Source organism: Lissotriton vulgaris, chromosome 7 (assembly GCF_964263255.1).
Source record: "Lissotriton vulgaris chromosome 7, aLisVul1.2, whole genome shotgun sequence".
In the NCBI taxonomy this organism is placed as follows: domain Eukaryota; kingdom Metazoa; phylum Chordata; class Amphibia; order Caudata; family Salamandridae; genus Lissotriton; species Lissotriton vulgaris.
The window spans coordinates 1,613,805,606-1,613,827,879 of NC_141695.1; positions in this window are offsets into that span (position 1 = coordinate 1,613,805,606).

The window sequence follows — 22,274 nt, forward strand, 5'->3', positions numbered from 1 at the left end:
CATATTTGGGGTTCATAGCCATTAAGTTTACTGTCATTGAGCCAGGTTTTACTGATTCTTTTAATTGTTCTAGGTAAATGATAGGATTCCTACTTTGAATGAATGAGCTTTGAGTAGGCGCTGGATGATGTGCAAGCAGTGTTTGAGGTGTTGGGTGTCTGAAGCAGAAGAGACTTTCAAATAGAGTTGTGTATCATCATATTGGAAAATCTTGATGCTGGTATCTATCTAAAGAGCACCAAGTGTCTCCAAGTCTTGGTCTTTGTCTTTCAGGTCCTTTTAACTCTTCTGGTACTATTCCCCTGGGCTCTGTCCTTCTTCCTTTTCATCATCTTCCTCTTGATATTCCTACTCATGACGTTCCTCGTAATCCTCTTGATCTGCTTTGTGCTTTTGTTCCTTCTTCTGGTCCTGCATTGTTCCTCCTCCTACTTGTCATGCCTCCGACCCTACCACTCATTTGCTTGGTTATGAACTGGTCCTTCCTGTCCTGATTCTCAAGGTCCATATCTTTTTAGTCTCTGTCCGGCTCTATATTCTGGCCTGTTACTGGTTGTTCTGCAACTGCTCTTTGTCCACCTGGACCAAATATCATAGGACTTAGTCCCCATGGTCCTGGTTCTCTAGGCCCCAGTCTTCATGGCCCTGATACCCAGTGCTCCTGATCCAGGCCATGACCCTATTTCTGCTTTTGGCCTAGGCTCATCTGGCCATCCTGGTCCAAATCCTCCTGGCACTAGGCCACCGGGTCTTCATCCTACCGGTATTGAGCTTCTTCTAGGTCCTGATCATATTGTCTGACTTCCTTGTCATATTCCCTGCCCTTGTAGGCCTTATTCTGTTTCTTCTCCTTATGGACCTCTTTATCCTAAACCTAAACTTTCTGATACTAGTCTTGCTGATGCATATACCCTGGGTCCTTGATCCTCTTTTTTGGTTCTGCTTTTGACCTGTTCCATCTTCATGGCCTTTGTCCACTTGTCTTTCCGTCTCCCAGTACTTTTGGTCCTGTTCCTGCTGTTCTTAGTCTTTCTGATCCGAGTTGTTATCCTCCTGGTCCTATTTGTTGGCATTGGAACTCCTGGTCTTGGTCTTCCTGCCAAACTCTTCCTGATTTTATCATCTTACCCTGCCTAGTCCTGGTCCACTTGATCTGAGTGATGTTTGCCCTCATGGTCTGTTTCTGTTCTGCTATCCCTTTCCTGGCCCTCATGACCTTGTCCTCTTGATCCTGATCTCCTGATTCTCCTCTATATCCTGGTCCTATTTGTCCTCTTCCTGGTCAAACTGGTCCATGCCTGTTATGACTCCTCCAACTCCCCATGGTCAGAAGAGTCCTAATCCTCCTTATGCCAGTTCTGCTCGTGATGATCTCCATGGTCCAAGTTCCTAGTATCCTGGACCTCCTGCCCCTGTTCCTTCTTTCTTGTTTCATTTGGCCTTAGTCCTCTTTTCCTGGTCCCTGTGGTCATAGTATTTCTTTTCTTGGTCCTATGACCTTTCTCTTTGTCCTTTTGGTCATTCTTGCCCTCCTGGCCTCAGTCCATCTTGTCCTTGTTCTTTTGATCTTTTTGGTATAGACCTTTCGGTCATGTTTGTTCTCCTGGTCCTGATCCAGGTCCTAGTCCTAGTACCTTAGGTCCCCCTGGTCCTCCTGGTGGTCTTTGTTCTGCTAGTGATTCTAGTTCTCCTGCTGGTCTTCTTCATCCTCCTGGTACTCCTTCGCTCCTTAACCAGGCACTGTGTATAATCAAGTCAGAAAATGTCTCTTTTTTTTACCAGCTTCTGGTGTTTTGTTCTAGGCAGAGCAGTGCAGGACCGAATAGGCCTCTTATTTTTTTCTTTGCCGGTGATGAGCACTGAAAAGGAAAGACCCACCAACTGAAAATACCAGATTAAAGTCCCTGATAAAGATATATATGTGTATCCAGCAGTGCAGAATTTGAAAAGTTAACTTTGATAGTTGCTCGAGTGATATGCGCGCCGCCTCTTTGTTACTGATTGGAAACATTATAAAGTAGCACAGAAGGCTGATGTACCCCCATGACAGAATGACATGTAATGTGCAGGCTGAGGGTTTGAAATGTACCCGAAATAGTGCTGTGGGTTAAGGATCATGTTGAGAAGATTGTTGTATGACTTTCAGGACTCATGCTGCTGTCCTGCTAAACAAGCTGAAGGAATAATGAAACCGCGTTAAACAGCTCCCTGTAAGCTGAAAAGATTATGTTTTTGTTTTTATACTCAATCATTTGTTATTCTAAAGCTGATAAAATAGGTTCTGTTGAGTTATAATAAACACATGATCAGAGTGACAAAAGATTCAGGATCTCATTTACTTATTTTTGGCATAGGGCAGCACTGCAAGCCTTCCTGCTGCACTGCCCTTCGGCAAAAGAAAAGGGCAGGAATGTGCTGAATCTATGAGATATGGCACAGTCCTGTCCTCTTGCTGTGCTGGCACACAAATGGCTGCCTAGTCATAGCACAGGCACCCTTGCACTTCCTTTGCAAACACAACTGTTCCATTACTCCTGGGGAGATGTAGGCTTTTGACAACCCCCCAGGTTTACAGCATGTTATAATATCTGGAAATGTGTCAAGTTTTGTGGGTGTTACGTAGGAACACCCACCGTAATGCCCATGGCATGCCTCCCTATCGTAGTGTGAGACAACGCAGTGACATTGGGTTGCATTGCCTCACACAATATCTACAAGGCCATGAAAATCCATGCAGGGTGGCTTTACTTTGCCTAATAGATATGGCTCTACAGTGTGCGCTGCCGGACCGTCATTAAAAGTGACGTATGAGGGCACACGAGGCTTGTAAATGAGCCACTCAGTTTGTAATGTATGATGTTCGAGTCACAAAGAGAGACGTACATACCTTTCACACATTCTAAGCACGAGAAAGTCTAAAAATCAACTCTCAGATCTCTGTTAATCTTCTGACATCTTGTGAAGTGACATGTTGAGCTTAGTTCCCTCTTTTGTCGGCAAGGCATTAGGCTTCGACCGAGCTCGATATGAGCTCCAACTGCTCCAATCCTAGGCAGAGTCGGCCAAAATAAATTGATCATTGTTGGTGCACTGGGACACTGAATGATTTACTGTGGTCAGCTGGATTTCGGATCTAGTTCAATAATAGCTGCTGTATCAGGAATATGGCTTGCAAGCACTCGATCCCAGAACTACTTCTTCTTCTGAGAACAAAGAGAATGTTCTGTTCTGATAGGAGTTGGAGGTGGACGGACTCTGTACACACCGATGTGAAAGTTTTCTTTTGTTCTTCGCGTTTATTTATTTTTACAACATTGATGCTATTACGCATTCTGACAGAAAATAGGTGAGAGAGTCTTCTAACTCACTGCAGACTGGCCTATGCAGATTGCTTTTATTTGCCACTGTTAATGGCCCACACTGAACTTTTGCTGTTTCCATTATATGCTTAGCTGATAATTCTTTGAAGTTAGAAGCTTCCTTTGATGTTTTGCATTACTTCTAACCCTGGGCGAAGGACTTCGCCACGCCCACGGAGTGGGCGTAGTGTTGCCTACTTCGCCCTTTGCAAAGTAGGCGTAGCAGGCAACACTACGCCCACCCCGTGGGCGTAGCAAAGTTACCTGCCACCCGCCTCCCTCCCGCCCTCCCCTCCATACCTAATTTTTGAAAATAATTAAAGAAAAGTAAATAAAAAGGCACTTACCTTGTGCGCTGCGTCCCGGGGCTCCCTCTGCTCGTTCGTGCCGCCGTCGCCGATACCAATGCGCATGCGCTGCAGCCCGCGCATGCGCATTGGTATTCAAGATGGCGGCGACGGCGGCGCGAACGAGCAGAGGGAGTCCCGGGACACAGCGCGCAAGGTATGTGCCTTTTTATTTACTTTTCTTTCAATATTTTCAAAAGTTAGATATGGAGGGGAGGGGGACAGGCGGCGCGTAGAGAGGCTATGCAAAGTGCGTAGGTGGGCGTAGTTTCTTGCCCACTTTGCGTAGCTTCGCGTAGCCCCCCTACGCATACTACGCCCAGGGTTAATTACTTCTGCAAACAATTATTCTCCACAGGCCTTAAAAGGTGAACTTGTGCTGACTTCCTACAAGCACCGCCTGATCCACGCAAAGTAACCTCTGAGGGCCAGATTTACCAAGGTGTTGCATCACCCTTACAGCACACAAGGGGGAGGAAGGACAACGCATCACTAAAGTCAGATTTAACAAGCCATGCAAGCCCACCTTGCGTCGCCCTGTATGACTGGCAGTCGAGGCTCCTCGGCTAAGGCGGAGGAGCTTCAACCCACTGCTTTTCGCAGTGTATAAGAAGAAAACAGAAAATGATAATAACTTGACGTTATTATCATTTTATTTCTCCCTGCTGCGGCGTCCTGTCATGGGCGGGGAAGATCTGTGATGCTCTCAGAGCAGGGGGAGGGGTGGTGGGCTCTCTGTGAGTGTGCAATGACTGATTGACCGGACATCTCCTGCGTGCTTTGCATGTTCTCATGCCCACTTTGCATGTGCTCCACCCAGGCGGCAAAAGAGGCTGGGTGGAAAACATGCCCAGGCTCCCATTCCCTGGCTGAACGCCGATCTATGGTGCACAGATTAGCTATGGGGAGCCTGGGAGCCCGAGTGCTTCCTGCTTTCTGCTTGCAGAGAAGAAGCCAGGAAGGGGACGGAGGAGAGGCGGTTGCCAGCCAGCCAGTTGGCCAGCAGGTAAGTGATTTTTTGTAATCCCCTTCCTGCCCCACTGCTGGATCCCCAGGGCAACCGCCACTGATGTCTTGATAAATCTAGAGCAATGAAATGCAGCGCAAATTGCTGCCTTTTTTTTACTCAGAGAGTCACCCATGCATCCAACAATGGACTTTGGTACATTCCCAGATTTACCCTTAATGGTAGACCTGGGAATGCATCGGAATACAATGCACGATGATAAATATAAAATGCCTCTGAGGATTCTTTTTGTGCAGAAGTTGTTCCTTCCTGCACAAAAACAATCCTTCTGCAACACAGGAATGCTTGCACCAGACGGTCTGGGTTTCCCAGAGTTCTGCCGAGATGCCGCCACTGGGAGTCGGGGTTCCACAGGGCTCTGTGTTGAGCCCCACGTTGTTCAACATCTTTATGTCCCCTTTGGCGGCCGTGCGGAGGCATATGGGGCCCAGATCGTCTCCTACGCCGACGATACGCAACTCCTCTTCACATGCGGTAAAGACCAGGAGTTTGGTGGAGAGAGAATTCGGGACTGTCTATTAGTGGTCTTCGACTGGTTCCAGCGGAACAGTCTGAAGGCCAATTCAAGTAAGTCTGAAGTGCTATTCTTTGGTTGCGTCGCCGATCTGGAGTGGCAGCAATGGTGGCCGTCCGACATGAGTCCTCCTGCACAGTCTTCCTTGGTGGCTAAAAATCTGGGTGTCAAGCTGGACAACCAGCTGTCGTTGAGAACTCATATTCTCTGTCTGGCTGGCACCTGTTATGGAATTTTGAAAATGCTCCGCAAATTCCTGCTCCTATTGTCTGAGGAGCACAGGCGGATTACTGTGCAGGCTCTTATTGGATCAAGGCTAGGTTACGCCAATGCCCTCTTTCTCGGCCTCCCTGACTATCTGGTTCAGCGCCTACAGGTGGTGCAGAACTCCGCCGCCCGGGCTATTTTCGGCCTGCGAAGACGAGCTCGAGCTTCCGGGCTGCTACAGACGCTACATTGGCTGCCCATCCGGAAGCGGATTCAGTTCAAATCCCTGACGTTGATGCACAAAGCTTTGTTTGGATCAGGGGCCGGATATCTACGGCGGAGACTGGCCTTCTATCGTCCAGTCCGCTCCTTGCGCTCGGAATCCCTTTTTACAGCGGTGGTGCCGCGGGTGAGGAAGGCCCGTGCGGGAGGGCGCTCTTTCAGCTGTAAAGCTCCCCAGCTGTGGAACTCGCTTCCTCTCACGCTCCGCAGCACTGCCAATCTGCTCCAGTTCAGGAAGAGCCTGAAGACCTGGCTTTTTAATCTTTAGGCTGTTTTACTGTTTTCTTTTTTGTTTCTGATTCTATTCTTGCTGTGTTGTGTTATTTTTACTCTGAGTTGCAGGTGGAAAGCGCCGGGACACTCTATCCGAGTAGCCGTGCGCTATACAAAAGCACCATAACATAACATAACATAACCATGACGGAATGGTGCCTGCATTGGCACAAGGCAACCAAAACTGTACCAGTGCAAGTAAATGAGAGGAATGCGCCGTATGATGTTAAATACAGTGCATTCCTGCCATAGCTTTTTCATGCAGCGCAGCAAGGTAGCTTGCTGTGTTGCGCTGCATGAAAGTTTGCTAAATATGGACATTAACCACATGGCTGCTGCGGGGATTTTTGCCCTGTGCTGCAAATTGCCATTTTGCTGTTTCCATGACGAGCTCAGCTCGTCATCAGCACACGACACCCGTGGGTGATGACGAGCTGAGCTCGTCATCAGCAGCGAAAGGGTTAATGAGAAATCCAAAATGGCCAGACCTTATTGCATCTTCTGCCTTGGCAAAACACAGAACGAATTGGGACGCAGTCTTGGCAAAGCTCTTGGTAACGATATATGCAGGATCAATAGATCAGCGAATCTTAAAATTTTTATAAATACCAATGCTGCATGAATAAAGTGCAGGGACGCAAGATTTTCCTAGGAGTGCGCTGCCATCACTGCTGAATGTCAGAGTACTCCATCAAACATGTGGTGGATATCCCACCTGCCATATAACAAGTGCCTTATACTCAATCACAGTCTATATTCGATGGAAACTCGTCATGGTACGACATAGAAACCTGCAGGGCCGGACTAGCCATAGCGGGCACAGGGCGTTTCCCCTGTGGGCCGCTAGGGTGGGGGCTGATTTTGGGCCCCCTAGGGGCCATTTTTGTTACTGGGTCGGCAATATCAGTCACCTGTAACAAAAGCGTCCGAAACCGTCGTTCGCAAACTGCTCGGCTGCACTCCCCCTCACCCCAGGGGGGGCCGGATGAGCAGTTTTCCAGGTCCAGTTTCTGTTCCCGGTCCGGCCCTGGTAACCTGCCTGCCAGACTATGAATAAGGCCATCATCTCTTTCAGTGCAACAGTGTGCAACCTACTGGCCTGTTGAAGCAGGGACATCGCCCCACGGCTTTCTCGCAGTGCAAAAAGCAGAAACATAAAATGGTAATAACTTTCAGTTATTACCATTTTATGTTTGGTTGTGGATGAGCGGGTGGGCAGGGCTGCTCTGCAAGCAAGCTAGGGATGGAGTGGTGTGCCCACTCCTGAGTGCTCAAAGACTGTTTGGTCGGCCCTCTGGGGCTGCCTAAACAAGTCATGAGCACTCTTCTCTTCTCTATGCAGGCTGCAATGCAACCTGCATGGAGAACATGGCATCCCCATAAGCCCCTGGCTGGGCGGCATCTCGACCAATCACAACGCTGCTTGCAGCATTGTGATTGGCTTAGGGGAGGGAGCCTGGCTGCCTGCTTCCTGTTCCTGCCAGAGGCAGGAGAGCATGAGAGCAGAAGCAAAGAAGAAAAGTGACCCGGGCTGCAGAAAGGTAAATTAAATTTTGTAAAAATTATTATTATTAGATTAAAACCCCCTTGCAGAATATGCGGAAGTGTTGACATGGCAAATGTTCCTGATCTTACTGGGTTCCTATGGCTTCAGCAAACAGAAACTGTCTCAAACCCCAGCCATTGCGAATAATACTTTATGAAATTTTCGCATTAAAGAATTTCTGGCAACTGAGCATTCACAGCACAAAAGAATCCATCAAATGTTTCACGTGAGCAATTAATGCACTAATAAATAATTATGAAACTTTTGTTGGATGAAGTTACAAATTTGATTTATTTATGATGGTATTTAAATATTAGACACCAATTCCATGCCCGTATAAGGGTTCTTATGGCAACACATTTTTAACAAATCTCATTTGCTGAAGGTAACAATACACTTTTTTCGATTTCATTTCAAATGATTTCCTATTAATATAAACGTATGGTAAATAAAGTCATTTATATATGACACACTGTGTTAAAAATCTAAAAAATTCATTAAATCTTGCTCCAATTTTCACAAAGTAACTCATATTGTACATATCTCTAGTGTAATCATTTGAAGTGATTAAATTTGCATATCCCATAATTCCGTTATGTACCATCAATTTCAAATATATATTCTGAAGGCAAGTAAAATTTGGTATTGTGCTCCCAGAAACCTTTTTGGGTATTTAAATCACTCAAGCAAGCTTGGCAGATAAAGTTACCCAGACTTTCTCACAGTGGCCTGATCCACATCTTATTTCATTGTTTGTGCAGGGAATGGGTTTCTGAGCACCCTTTGTAATCAGACCTGTAGGTCTTATGTTGCTAAGACTTATGCAAGGCAACACAAAAATATGATAGACGGAATGCTTTACATTGTCAAACATTCACCCTGAGCCACAGATCTGGGCTGTCCACCACGCCACCCCAGTTTGGACCCAGCCATGAATATCAGTCATGATCATACTCCCCATGGGAACAGTTAAGCCCAAACTGTCAGGTCAGGTCCTCCCTTGACCAGAAACAAGCATGCTGAGACTGGTTTTGGGGTATCACACCTCATCAGCCAGGCTAGTTTGAATTCAGTGGCAAAGTGAGCATGGGATCACGTCTGGGCTCCCACTTACAGCAACACAAAAAGATGATGGACGGAATGCTGAACATTGTCAAACATTAATCCGCAGTCACAGATCTGGGTTAAATCCATTGTATTTTATTCTCACCACGCCACCCCAATTTAAACCCAGCCAAATACACATCAGCCTTGACTCTGCTCCCCATGGGAACAGTCCAGCCCGAACTTTTAGGCCAGGTCCTCCCTGGACTGGAAACAAGCATTCTGTGGCCGATTTTGGGGTATCACCTTATATGGCTTATACAAGACCACACTTTTTCATTGCCAGTACTGTATTACATTGATAATCTGTTATAAGTTGGGTAGTTGACCATCCATAATACCTGTTGTTCATGTTAGTTCCCCACACTTGCCCGGAAAGGCATAGGCCTCAACATGGACCCCTTCACACTCATGTTACACTTTAAAATAAAAAAATACTATTAGAATTGTAAATCAGAACTATGGTTCACCAAATATTGTGTGTATCCTCACTGAATCATCTCTCTAATTTGTTTATAACAGGTGATATAGCCACTCATTCTTCCAAATCCTTCAAACAGTAAATAACAGTAGGTATCAACATTTAAACCATGGTACTCACAAACATTTTCCAAGGGGCCTAAAACATATCTATGGTGTGACAGAGAGTGCCATTGATGCCAGCAAGGTGGCAGTCGGGGAGTGGGTAGGGGAGTGTATAAGATGGGCTCAGGGAGAAACAAAGCATGCACATCTAAAGGAAAAATAGCATTGCACATTGTGAAACCAGAAAATCTGAGATCAATCCTATCTTCACCATTTGACAAAATTGTGTGGCCTAGGCAATTGGTATATTTTTCTTTGCCTACTTTTTCTTTAATATCACTTGTAAGAGAAGCTCGAAATACATGTGCACTGTACAAAAACCTTCTCTTGCGTTTGATTCAGTAAATTATAATCAAAGCCACTTGAATTATAAGATTGTGTAGCTGTGACTTTTTCCTCATAATTATGTATTAGCCACGTAGCCCATCATCTGCTGCATAATCAGCAGAATACAACAAAATAAAATTGATTCTAGATGAAATGATTCATGTTACTAAAAACATGATGGCACATGTCAACGTGCAGTGGAAGCCCATTTACAAGATTGACTGGTCATCTTTCTGTTGCTTAACCCCTTGAGCGCTGATGACGGAACCGCTCCGTCATCAGCTGAGGTGGCGCTGTGCTGATGACGGAGCAGTTCCGTCATGGCCCGCCCGCCACTCATGCGCGGCGCGAATTCCGCGCCTGCGCTGAGCATTCTATTGAGCAGGCGGGGCCATGACGGAACTGCTCCGTCATAAGCACAGCGCAACCGACGCTGGTGACGGAGCGGTTCCGTCACCAGCATGCGCCCGCCGCTCTTCCACCCCGCCCCTTAGCACTGCGGCGGAATAGCCGCCGCAGTGAAGGGCTTAAAGCTATGTTTGGGTAAGCTACTACGTCTCGTCCATGGGCGAGCTATTGGCTTTGGCAATTGGGTGGGAGTGGTCAGTGGCGTAACAAATCTTGAGGGACCCCCCTGCAAGTACATGGAGGGGGCCCCCCATTCTCAGTGCCAGCGACCCACCATACTGCCCATGAAACACGTAAAAACATGCCTCCCTATGTCTTTAGTCGACCCTCTCTGAAACCCAGGACATGTGCTAAAAGTGTTGAAATTCAATAGGACTGCTGGTGAAAAACCTGGACTGTCCTGGTGAATCCAGGACACCTAGTCATCCTAGGCCCTCCAGAGGTTGGTGGCTTGTGCTCTTCTCTAGTAGTCAGTGCTATCTGCGAGGCAGGGGCTCCTAGTGAGGCTCTGCAGCAGAGGCAGGAGCAAATGAAAAGTACCAAGAGGAAGAATGCAGCCAAGGACTATCATTAAAAAGTCGCCAAGGATCGCACCTGTGACACCTTGCTACCAAGGGCACTCCCCTTGTGACCCATGGCACTCCTCTTATGACCCATGGCACTCCCCTTGCGACCCATGGCACTCCCCTTATGACCCATGGCACTCCCCTTGTGACCCATGGCACTCCCCTTGTGACCCATGGCACTCCCCTTGTGACCCATGGCACTCCCCTTATGACCCATGGCACTCCCCTTACGGCCCAAGGCACTCCCCTTGTGACCCATGGCACTCCCCTCATGACCCATGGCACTCCCCTTGTGACCCATGGCACTACCCTTACGACCCATGGCACTCTCCTTGCGACCCATGGCACTCCCCTTGCGACCCATGGCACTCCCCTTACGACCCATGGCACTCCCCTTGCGACCCATGTTACTCCCCTTACAACCCATGGCACTCCCCTTGTGACCCATGGCACTCCCCTTATGACCCATGGCACTACCTGTACGACCCATGGCACTCCCCTTATGACCCATGGCACTCCCCTTGCGACCCATGGCACTTCCCTTACGACCCATGTCACTCCCCTTACGACCCATGGCACTCCCCATGCGACCCATGGCACTCCCCATGCGACCCATGGCACTCCCCTTACGACCTATAGCAGTCCCCTTGTGACCCATGTCACTCCCCTTTTGACCCATGGCACTCCCCTTGTGATCCATGGCACTCCCCTTGTGACCCATGGCACTCCCCTTGCGACCCATGGCACTCCTCTTGCGACCCATGGCACTCCCCTTACAACCCATGGCACTCCCCTTACAACCCATGGCAATCCCCTTGCGACCCATGGCACTCCCCTTATGACCCATGGCACTCCCCTTATGACCCATGGCACTCCCCTTGCGACCAATTGCACTCCCCTTAGGACCCATGGCACTCCCCTTGTGACCCATGGCACTTCCCTTGCGACCCATGGTAAGTAGATCAAAATGAAGAGCAGAGGTCAACAGGATGCCGATAAGAATTGTTTACTTTCAGAAACTTCTCGTTCTTGTGTCAGCCGCATTCTGTTTTGTGAAATGAATATATTCATCCTGGCAATGTACACTCTGATAAACTTTCCTCTGCTGTCTTGATTGCAATGATTAATACAATATACGATACTTAAAATGTAAACCCTTATTTCTCTATTCTGGCCAGATAGAATGATTCCAGATTGCAATGTTTTGTAAGAGGAATAGATGGCCCTGAATAGGTTGCCCCTGGTGACATGGACTGCCTGGTAAACTCACTATACATTAATACCAGCCTAAGGGCCTGATGAAGAGGAGATTGTATATCTATCTGATAGATTTTGAGAACAGAGCCAAACTTTGCAATAATAAAAACTTTTCAAAAATAAATTATGTGACACCCCACCAAGTCAGCTATACCAGGTTTGACAAACTCCAGACAGTCCTGACCTTCGAGCAATAGCATGTGGAATATAATCAAAATGGCACAATACATCAAAGCTAGTGAAGAAATACATCAAACACCTTTCTTTGTATTGAGAGAGCCTGAATAAATAAAAGCAGACTGGAGCCTAAATAACTAAAAGCAGACCGGCTGTGTGCTTGTGCTTTACAAAAATTGACTAAATCTATATACATTTAACAGGTTGGTTTTGCGGTTTGTGCTCTGTAGAAAAAGAGAATGTATATACTACTTTCAGAGAAACGTGATCCACTTGTCTCAACTAGAGCTAAGGTGACCAACCGTCCGTAAATTTCACAGACCGTCCGTAACTTGGATCTCATGTCTATTGTCCATGATGATCCCTTTTACGAACGCCTTTTGTCCGTAGTTTTGGGCATCGGGAAACATCACTGTTCCCCTGCAAAAAGCCTCACCTCCCTGATGGGACCGCCATGCACTCATCCTCTGAGCACACTGAGTGCAAGGCAAGCCCCATCCACCCATTGTCATTCTGTATGGGGCTGATTGCCACATACAGAATGACATTGGGACAGTATGGGCTCTTAATGCATGTGTTGGCCTCCTGCAGCCTCGGTCTAGGGCAGGGCATTCAGTCAGGTGTAAGAAATGCACAAAAACGCCACTGCTGCTACACGAGAATCAGGTCACAAAAAGAAGGCGGTGGAACAAGTAAAAAAAAAGGATTATGGGTCTTTCACTGTCTCATCATTTTAAAACGGTTGCATTTTCAGTGTTATATTCAACAAAGACACACTTGCTGCTTTTTTATTTTATGCAACTGACAACTGACAACCATTGACAAAGCCAATAGTTGTGGCTCGTATGTGTAACTCTACTTGTTGTGTTATATATCTGGATGCAATAAAAGAAGCAGCAAATTACCAGTCGGGCGGCACACCATGCTAAACACAGATTTTTAGCTTAGTTGTTTTTTGCCAAGCCCTTCAAACACCCCCTTTGGAGAGACCCCCCAGTTTTTTCATCCCACTTAAAGCACTGAAAACAACACCATGTCACAGTGGCTCTGTTCTTCATGCATGACTCATGACTTCCACCTTTTTTGGATTGCCTATGTACAGTGGTATAGTGAGCCCTCCCCTGTCCCACCCCTACTTTTGGAACTACAGCAGGGGTGAAGCACTTGATGGGCCCCTTCTGTCTACAACTCTGCAGACAAAGGCTCAGGTCATAATTAATGTGAATAAGTGAAGGGATGGGTGGAGGGCTGGATGGATTAGTGAAAGGGTGAATGGATGAATGAAAGGGTGAATGAATGGATAATGAGTGAAAGGATGGACGGATAAGTGAGTGGATGGATGGATGAGAGAAGGTAAATGAGTAAGTGAAAGTATGGCTGGATGGGTGAAAGGTTAAGTGGCTAGATGGATGAGTGAATGGATGGATGAGTGGAAGAGTGGATGGATGAGTGTACGAATGGATAGGGTGAAAGGATAAATGGAGTTATGGATGAGTGAAAGGGTGGGTGGAGGGATAGATGAGTGGAATGAAGGATGGATGTAAGGATAGATGATGGCTAGGCTTGCAAATGGTTGACTATTGATATGGATGGGCACAGAGATGGAAGGAAAGAATGAATGGTGACAGATTGAATGATGGATGAAAGAATGATTACACCTTATAACCCCTATTATCTTAAATAACATTTCCTATACATTGACTTTCACATTTATATGAGTCATTGTCTCTGTATGATGTGTGTGATGTAACGCACCCAAAACCCTGTCCTACTTACTTGGGATGAGTAGCACTATAAAAAAAATACACATGAGAGAGGGTCTTTGTGGCGATGAGGGGCACCATTGGAGGATGGTTGCAATGCCGGACTGGCCGGAACGGGCATCATGCGTTTCCCTGGGAGGCTGTAAAGGTGGGTACCACAAAAAGCCTGCACATTTGCTCAAAGCTGCGCATACCAAAAAACCATGAAGTGCACAATTGGCTCAACCTAATATAAACTTATTTTCACTTGTACTTAAGTGGTTATCTATTTACTTACTGATATACCTTTGCGCAACCTCCTGTGATGTGTCTGTAAAACGTACCTTTTGTCCAGAATTCCGACTTCCTGTCCTTAATTTTTGTCCTGAATTTTAACCCTTTGTCCTGAATTTTTACACTCACTGTCCTGAATTTGCACCCATGCCAGTTGGTCACCCTAACTAGAGCTGATTAAGTGGGTTGCGAAGCGCTATAAAAGACTTCATGTACAAGAATCGAGATACAGCAGAAGAATGTGTAGGGACCGGCCTAATACAGAATGATGCAGCCAGTTCCATGAGGAGTCCTCTTGATGCCACTGACAAGGGCTTTACGCTGGATGCAAAAAGCAGGGGTAGTTGAAAGGGGGGGTGGTCTATGTAATTAAGGGTGTGACTTAAAGAAGTACACTAAATTTCTGTGATTCTGATAGTGTGCCATCAGTGGGTATTTTGGTTCCTCTCTGAGCTTTCTGTACTTGTATCCAGATATCTAACATAACTGACAACCTAAAATCAGCCAGGACTATTGGCTTCATCAATGATCGTTAGCTCTTCAAGATAAATAAGTAACAGCAATTATTTTGCTATAAATAATTACTATTTATTTTTTTAAATTATGGGACCTGTGAAAGCTGTAGTGATCATCAAAGTGTTTAATCGCTCAAACACACAATGCACTCACTCACCTATAAACACTGTATTTTATTTTGCCTTATCAGACTTTAGACAGCTGTGTATCTCCAGTGCAAACATTACACAAAATGGCAACGGGAATAGTGACCAATTGCTCTGTGCGCTCTACAGAGAGGCCAACAATTGGATGGCTGTCCTCTGAAGAACTTTTTGGACCCAGCAACAGGAAGGTCGTAGGAATTTTAAACCGTGTGGATGATGAGGAGGCAAAAGTGGCTGGGTGCCCCTGCAGCTGGTGCCTGGGCGCCTTTTGTTGATTGGCCATCTTCCGTTTTTCCTTAAGGCACTTCCTAGTTACTGATAAGGCCCTGCATAGGGTGCGTGGGCAGCATCTTTCTCGCCCGGGAGTAAGGTTGGAGCTATGCCGGGGGCGCACTGTGTGTCTCCTGCTCCCTGTAGGCAGGGGATACTCCATACATTTGAACCACAGGTGGTGGCTGAGAAGTGCTGTCACAGGTAGGGGTTCATGGGTGGGACACGTGGGTACATGCAGGTAGGTGCATGGATGCAGAGATGTTTTGACGCATGGGCAAAGTGGGCTCTTGCCCAGGGCCCCAGCCTTTCAAGTGGCCCCCTACAGAGCCAGTTCTGTTCGGCAGAGTCTTGCCCTGATGACTGACTAATTTTTAAACAAATTCTTTTAAATACAGTTTACTTTTTAATTTATTTTAATGTGGGTGATGTGTGAGAGTCTATTACGGGCATTTTGCAGGCAAATGTTGTGTTTAAGTTTCATCAAACATCCATAATTATTTTTCTTTTAGATTAAAACCAGAACCCATGTATGAGAATTGGGAGGGGTCTCAAGAGATTATTTGCAGTAATATTAGTGAGCTGCTGATGTGTTACAATATTGAAAACACACATCACTGTCCCTGAATTTTTAGAAATAAACACATTTAGAATTTAGATGAGTTAGTCTGTGCATTTTCATTGACCTGGCCAAAGATGGCATAATAGAGCTGAAATTCAAAACTGTTCTGAACACGGGCCCTCAAAATGCATTTGGCCATGGGCCCCCAAATTCCTTAAGATGTCCCTGATCACTTGGTTAACAAAGAATCAGAGCCCTCTAAATGCACATCCCAGGCCTGTAACTCTGAGGGCCCCCACCCCCATCCTCTTTCGGGCCAGGCTCTGACTGAAGAGAAACAATGTAAGTTGTTACTTTGTTTTTCTCCAGTCAGCAAGAGGAGCTCAGAGCAGGCTGCTGCATCTGCTTTAGAGGGAGAGAGGCTTGAGTGAGGCTTGCTTTAGCGCAAGCCTCTCTCCCACAGGTCTCTACCAAAGAGCTTAGGGGGCCCCCCTCACCTACTGAAGCCTGGGGCCTCCCTGCACTGCGGGGGCTGCGGGGGTGTTTGTTACGCCCCTGGGAGTGGTGAATGGGAGAGTGTGTGGATGTGGAGAGCAGCACGTTAAAAAGCACAGTGAAGAGGCAAGCGCTGGCTGCTGCATAGCACTTTTTTTCTTTTGTGTCAGGAGGACGAAACAGGGATGGGGCGTATGGGAAAGGAATAAACAATGCGGATGGTAGTGGGATGGGGATAGGTTTTTTCTGAAAGCCCTGAAACAGAAAACATCAACCTACCTCAAGGATACCAAGAGTCTCCTGGCTCTCCTACAAAATCTTACAGTAGATGAGGTCTCCACCATCCTGGTATCTTTGGATATCGAGAACCTTTACACCAGAATTCCCCAAGATGAAACCATTAGGGTACTGAGTAAAGCACTAGAAGAGGCCAACTAAAAGACTCCTAAACAATTCATTGTTGAGTGTGCCACCCTTGCTCTAAAACAGAATTTCTTTGAAAATGACGGAGACTTGTTCCTTCAGACCACGGGGACTTCTAATGGGAGCACGTTCGCCCGAGCGTAGCTAACTGGATTGTATGTGCATGATTTCGATCAACTGCACATCTTGGCGGAGAATAACCCTTTTTTGTCTTTCATATAATTCTGGAAAAGGCACATCAATGACGTCCTTGTCATTTGGCAAGGACCTGAACAAGCCTGTGGTCCCAATTTGAGATTTACTCATACCTTTGACAAGAAGGAAATGGTCTTGCTTGATGTTATTATCTCCAGAATGGCTGGTGATCTGGTCAGTAAGACATATTATAAGCCAACTTGCTAAGAACAACCTAGTGGAGTTTTCCAGTTTTCATCCCAGGACTTAGCATGAGAACCTTCCCTACGGACAATACCTCAGTATTAGGAGAAACTGTAGCAAGGTGGAGGATTGCCATACTCAGTCAGCAGAACTGTCCACTAAACTCCGTAATTGGGGTTACCCAGATAAAATTCTGAAGAAAAGCAGGAAAAGGGCTAGGAATCAGCCCAGGGAAGTTCTTCTCGAGGACAATCCAAGACATTCCAATGAGGTACCATTAACCTGTGCTACCACATACAGCACAGCATCAAACATCATAACTAAATCCATTAACAGACATTGGAACATTCTGGGTACCAATAACCACAGTTGGGAAATGACCATATTTTCTTTCAAATGGGCTAGAAGCCTCAGGGAATCACTAGTACACACACCCTAAGACAAAAGATAAGAACCCCAATCCATCGGGGCTTAACGCATGGGGCCTCCCTAGCATTACAGGTCATTTTCCCTGCGGCAACTGCAGCGTCTGCCATTTGACCTCTCCCACCAAAACCTTATAGCTTGAACCCAATAAAATATGGACACAAAGGTCACATACTAACTGTAACTCCAGCAACGTGGTATATCATATCACATGGCCATGTGGCCTGCGTTACTTGGGAATGACCACGAAAAAAGTCAAGCAACGTATATGTGAGCACCGGAGTAACATCTGGTGCAAAAAAAGCACAACAAAGTTGACTGAGCAGTTCTTGCAGATCAATCACACCACTAACAACTTACATTGGACTGTCGCTAAGCAGATAAAACATTGCATAAACACCCAAGGAGTCTTATTTGATAAAGAACAACATTGATTTACCGACTCGAGTCTCTACACATAAACAGGAACTCAATGACAACATCCCTTGGGGGTCTGTTCTAAAACGTTAAGCAGATCCAGCAGACTATGTCGCACTGTACTCTTTGGTCTGAACCATCATATGATGAGTCACCCATATTGTATATAAGGTATCTGATAGTAGCATTGTCTACTGAGGGGCCCTATTCTCAATGCACGCAAAGTCTAGAGTAGGTATATATCTCACCATCTGACCTTGGGAGACCGTGACTCTAGCATGTGGGTAACACCCTTAGTAAAAGAGGGTCCTTTTCTGATTTTTCCTTTCCCCCATCTTTTCCTTCCTCTGTGTGCAGACCATGGTTTTGGCACATTTATATTTGGTGTTATTGCTTGTAGAAATGCCCTACTCATTATGAAACATACATAAACACAGACTGCACCAGTCCTCGTCTCTGTTTCCCAACCGCTAAATTACTGCTGTTCCATCGGCTGTGTAGATTATAGCTTACACACACTGACTAACATCATTGTCATGTATGTTGTATATAAGGAGGATCCACTGACCTGGACATTTCTACAGACACAGATGTCATTAGCCCTTTTTCAAATTTGCCATTAAAGTTCCTTTTTTCAACACTCAGAAAACGCGGTCAGCGTTCCATGCCATGTCCGAAGTTTGATTGACTCAGGTGTACGTGCATACGCTCTGACATCACCACCCTTCGTCGCAGGTGCTGTGGGCCCAATGCAGCTCCCTTCGGTACTTATAGCTGCCCGTCACAAAACTCCATTATCCTCGGAGTCCTGAATGTCGGGTGTGTAGTGTTGCTGCCAGTGGGGTGTACCACTGCAGCACACGCCCCCTCCCAATGTTTCTAATTGTTTTCCCCCTCAAGCGTGAAGGGGCTGTGGTATAGCCCGGACGTAAGCGTGGACACGCTACATTGTTAATAAAGAGCCCAGGGCCCTGGGCGTGGTCAGTAAGTTACTAGCCACCAACAGTAACACACGTGTCCTGTGTCCCTCCATTATAGATCTAGGCCAGGACACCACATTGGCGACGACGGTGGTCTATTGCCTACCCACCGTGTGCCCTGCCGCACCGTGACCCTGCCGGTCACCCACAGCTGCCCCACAGCCCTGCGCCGTGCCACCCTGCACGTGGCACGCTACCCTGCATTCCGGAGCCGCCTGCCACCCTTGCGGCACCACTGGACCTCACCTGGCCCGCCTCCGTCCCAGCGACGCACGACGACCTGCATTGCCTCTGTCCCGGCGAAGATCCGCCGGCCTGTAGCTGCCCACGCTACTTTCCGGTGCCTCCACGCGGCCTCCATCGGTCCAGCGGACGCCTTGCCTGCGGAGCCTGGTGCACCTCACACAGGTACGGGCCGCTGCCCGCCCCGCTCAGTCCTGCCGTCCCTGAGCCCTACCTGCGCCTCGCTCCCGCCGCCCCTGGGCCCGCGTACGCCTCTCCGCACACCGCCAGGCCCGTGCGGCACACCATCGGTCCCGCGCATGCGCAGTGGGCTCCCCGGCGGTGTTCCTTACGCATCTCGCGTGTCCTCGGCCCGATAGTGCTGCCCATCACCGCGTTTCCAGCGGGACTGCGCCTGCCAGGACCTCAGAAGGGCCTGCACCCCCCCGGACAGTGCCTGCCTGTACCCCAGAAGTGCCTGCATCTCCCCACTGGGCGCGTGAGAGCTCAGGAAACCCGCCTCTGCCTGCCATCTCAGTGCGTGTGTCCAGCCTGGTCCTACTGCCGCCTCAATTGCCAACGTGCCGCCCCTAGAGCCCTTTTCCATCACGGGCACGCCACCCTCGCAAGCTACTCGATGGAGGAAGTGGGTGGAACGGCTTGAAAACGACTTCATTGCGGCGGACATTGCTGTGGCGCGGCGCTGTGCAATGCTTCTGCACCTGGGAGGAGAGGCCATTCACGACATCTCCAAGGACATCACGGAAGGCGACCCACCACACACATACGCCACCCTGCGAGATGCCAGTACAAGGTACTTCAAGCCCTTTACTAGCGCGGACTACGAACGTTTCCTGCTCCGACAGGCTCGTCAGCTCCCAGAGGAGTTGGTGGATGTGTTCTACGCGCGTCTTAAGAAGCTGGCCAGCACGTGCACGCTCCCAGACGCGGAAGATGAAATTCGCGCCCAATTCATTCAGGGGTGTGCCTCTCTGAAGCTGCGGGAGAGGGTGCTGGAAACGGACGCCATGCCCATGCGCGACATCCTCGCATTGGGACGCTCTAAAGAACTCTCCAAAGCTCGTGCAGCCCACATGGAGCCAAATCCAGCAGTCAAAGTAAAGACCGAGCCTGTATGCGCGGTCAAGTCACGACGTCCAGACGACCGGACGAGACCTCAGAAGAAAGATCAACCACATCAGCCCCAGCCCACCCGCGATCGAACCTGCATTTGGTGCGGTGGTGCCACCCCACACAAAGGCGCCTGCCCAGCCTAAGGTAAAATCTGCAGCGCGTGCGGGAAGGCTAACCACTTTGCGAGCGTCTGTCTCTCGTCGCAGCGGAAGAAACAAAGCGGCCCACCCAGAAGGGCGCGACAAGTGCGCCACTGCCGAACACATCAAACAGCAGCGACATAGACGACGACGAGGAAGACGCCGCGTCAGTCCACGTAGTGCGCATGCTCAACACCTTAGCGGTCACGTCGTCCAACGAACCTATGTGCACCGTCCATGTCCATGGCCAAACAGTCAGAGCCCTCATCGACACTGGCGCAACGATAAATCTCATGGCCGCCAGTGTGTACCAGTGCCTGGAAGACGCCCCCACACTTCACCCCACCAGAGTGCAAGTGTTCGCCTACGGGACCCGACGCCCATTGCGCCTGTGCGGAGTATTCCGAACGACCGTGTCTCACAATTCCACGCAGTTGCAGACAAAGATCTACGTCTCTCAAGAAGGTTCTGGATTCCTCCTGGGTTGCAAGACTGCACGAGAACTGGGACTCATCCGTTTTGCCCTGACGGTGCAACCTCAAGGCCTGGATAATCTGGTCGCCGAACATTCCTCACTGTTCGAAGGGATCGGATGCCTACGAGGCCCCCCCATCCTACTCCACATTAACCGTTCAGTGGCCCCGGTAGCCCTCCGGCACCCGCGGATTGCATTCCACCTCCGGCCCAAAGTGGAAACCGAGCTGAGGATGTTAGAACAAGCCGGAATCATCGAACGGGTGACTGGACCCACCCCGTGGGTATCCCCCATTGTCGTGGCCAAAAAGCCGAAGCAACCCGAAGCGGTGAGAATATGTGTGGATATGCGCCTCCCCAACCTGGCCATTAAAAGAGAACGTCACCTGACGCCAACCATTAACGACATCATCGGGGAACTCGCAGGGTCCAAGTGGGTCTCCAAAATGGACCTGAGGTCGGGATACCATCAGATCCCACTTCACCCAGACTCACGTCCAATCACGACTTTCTCCACACACGCCGGCCTGTGGAGATACACGAGGCTCAACTTCGGCATCTCAAGCGCCGCCGAGGTGTTTCAAAATATCATCCACAACGTCCTCCAAGGACTCGACGGTGTACTGAATGTGAGCGACGATATCCTAGTGCATGCCCCGACTCTGGAAGAACACATCAGGCGCCTCCAAGCAGTATTCAACCGTCTACAAGAAAAAGGACTAACTCTCCACAAAGACAAGTGCGAGTTTCTGCGCAAAGATATAAGCTTTTTCGGTTACAGGTTCTCCGATCAAGGAGTAGGCCCAGACCCTGAAAAGGTGAGAGACATTCACAACGCACCAGCACCCACCTCTATAACAGCCGTCCGCAGTTTTTTAGACACTGGCATACTTCAACCCACAAAACGAGTCCCAACTGCTAGTTGATGCCAGTCCCACTGGCCTGGGAGCCGTCCTGTCACAACGACAACCTTGCGGAGAATGGGCACCCGTGGCGTACGCCAGCCGCACCCTCATGCCTACCGAACAACGCTACTCCCAAATTGAGCGTGAGGCCATCGCTATTCTGTGGGGGTGCCGCCATTTTCACATTTACCTCTACGGACATCCTTTCTCGGTAATTACCGATCATAAGCCCCTCATACCGCTTTTCCAAAGCTCCTCCTCTCGCCCACCCCCGAGGATTGAGAAATGGGTGCTGCAGCTGCAAGAGTTCCAATTCACGGTGGAATACCGCCCCGGCACGCGCAATCCTGCAGACTATCTGTCAAGACACGCCCGTCCTGTCACCGAAGCGGAAGCAGCCGAAGCAGCCGCCACAGAAGAGTACGTCCGACTAATCGTCGAACGGTCAAGGCCGCGTCCCATGTCTCTGGAAGAAGTATCATGGGCCACTAAGGACGATGACTGCCTCCAAATCGCAATCCATGCCATAGAATCCGGAGATTGGAAGGCACTCCAGAGCCCCGCATCCTTTCGCACCTCGGACGCCCAAGCCATCCTGAAAGCCCTGTACCTTGTTAGGCATGAACTGTCAGTCTCAACCGAAGGCTGGCTCCTGAGAGGCCCCCGCCTGGTGCTACCCAGCAGCCTAACCCATCAAGCTGCCTTACTAGCACACGGATCACACCAAGGGATCGTCAAATCCAAAAACAGGCTCCGGAGCAAAGTGTGGTT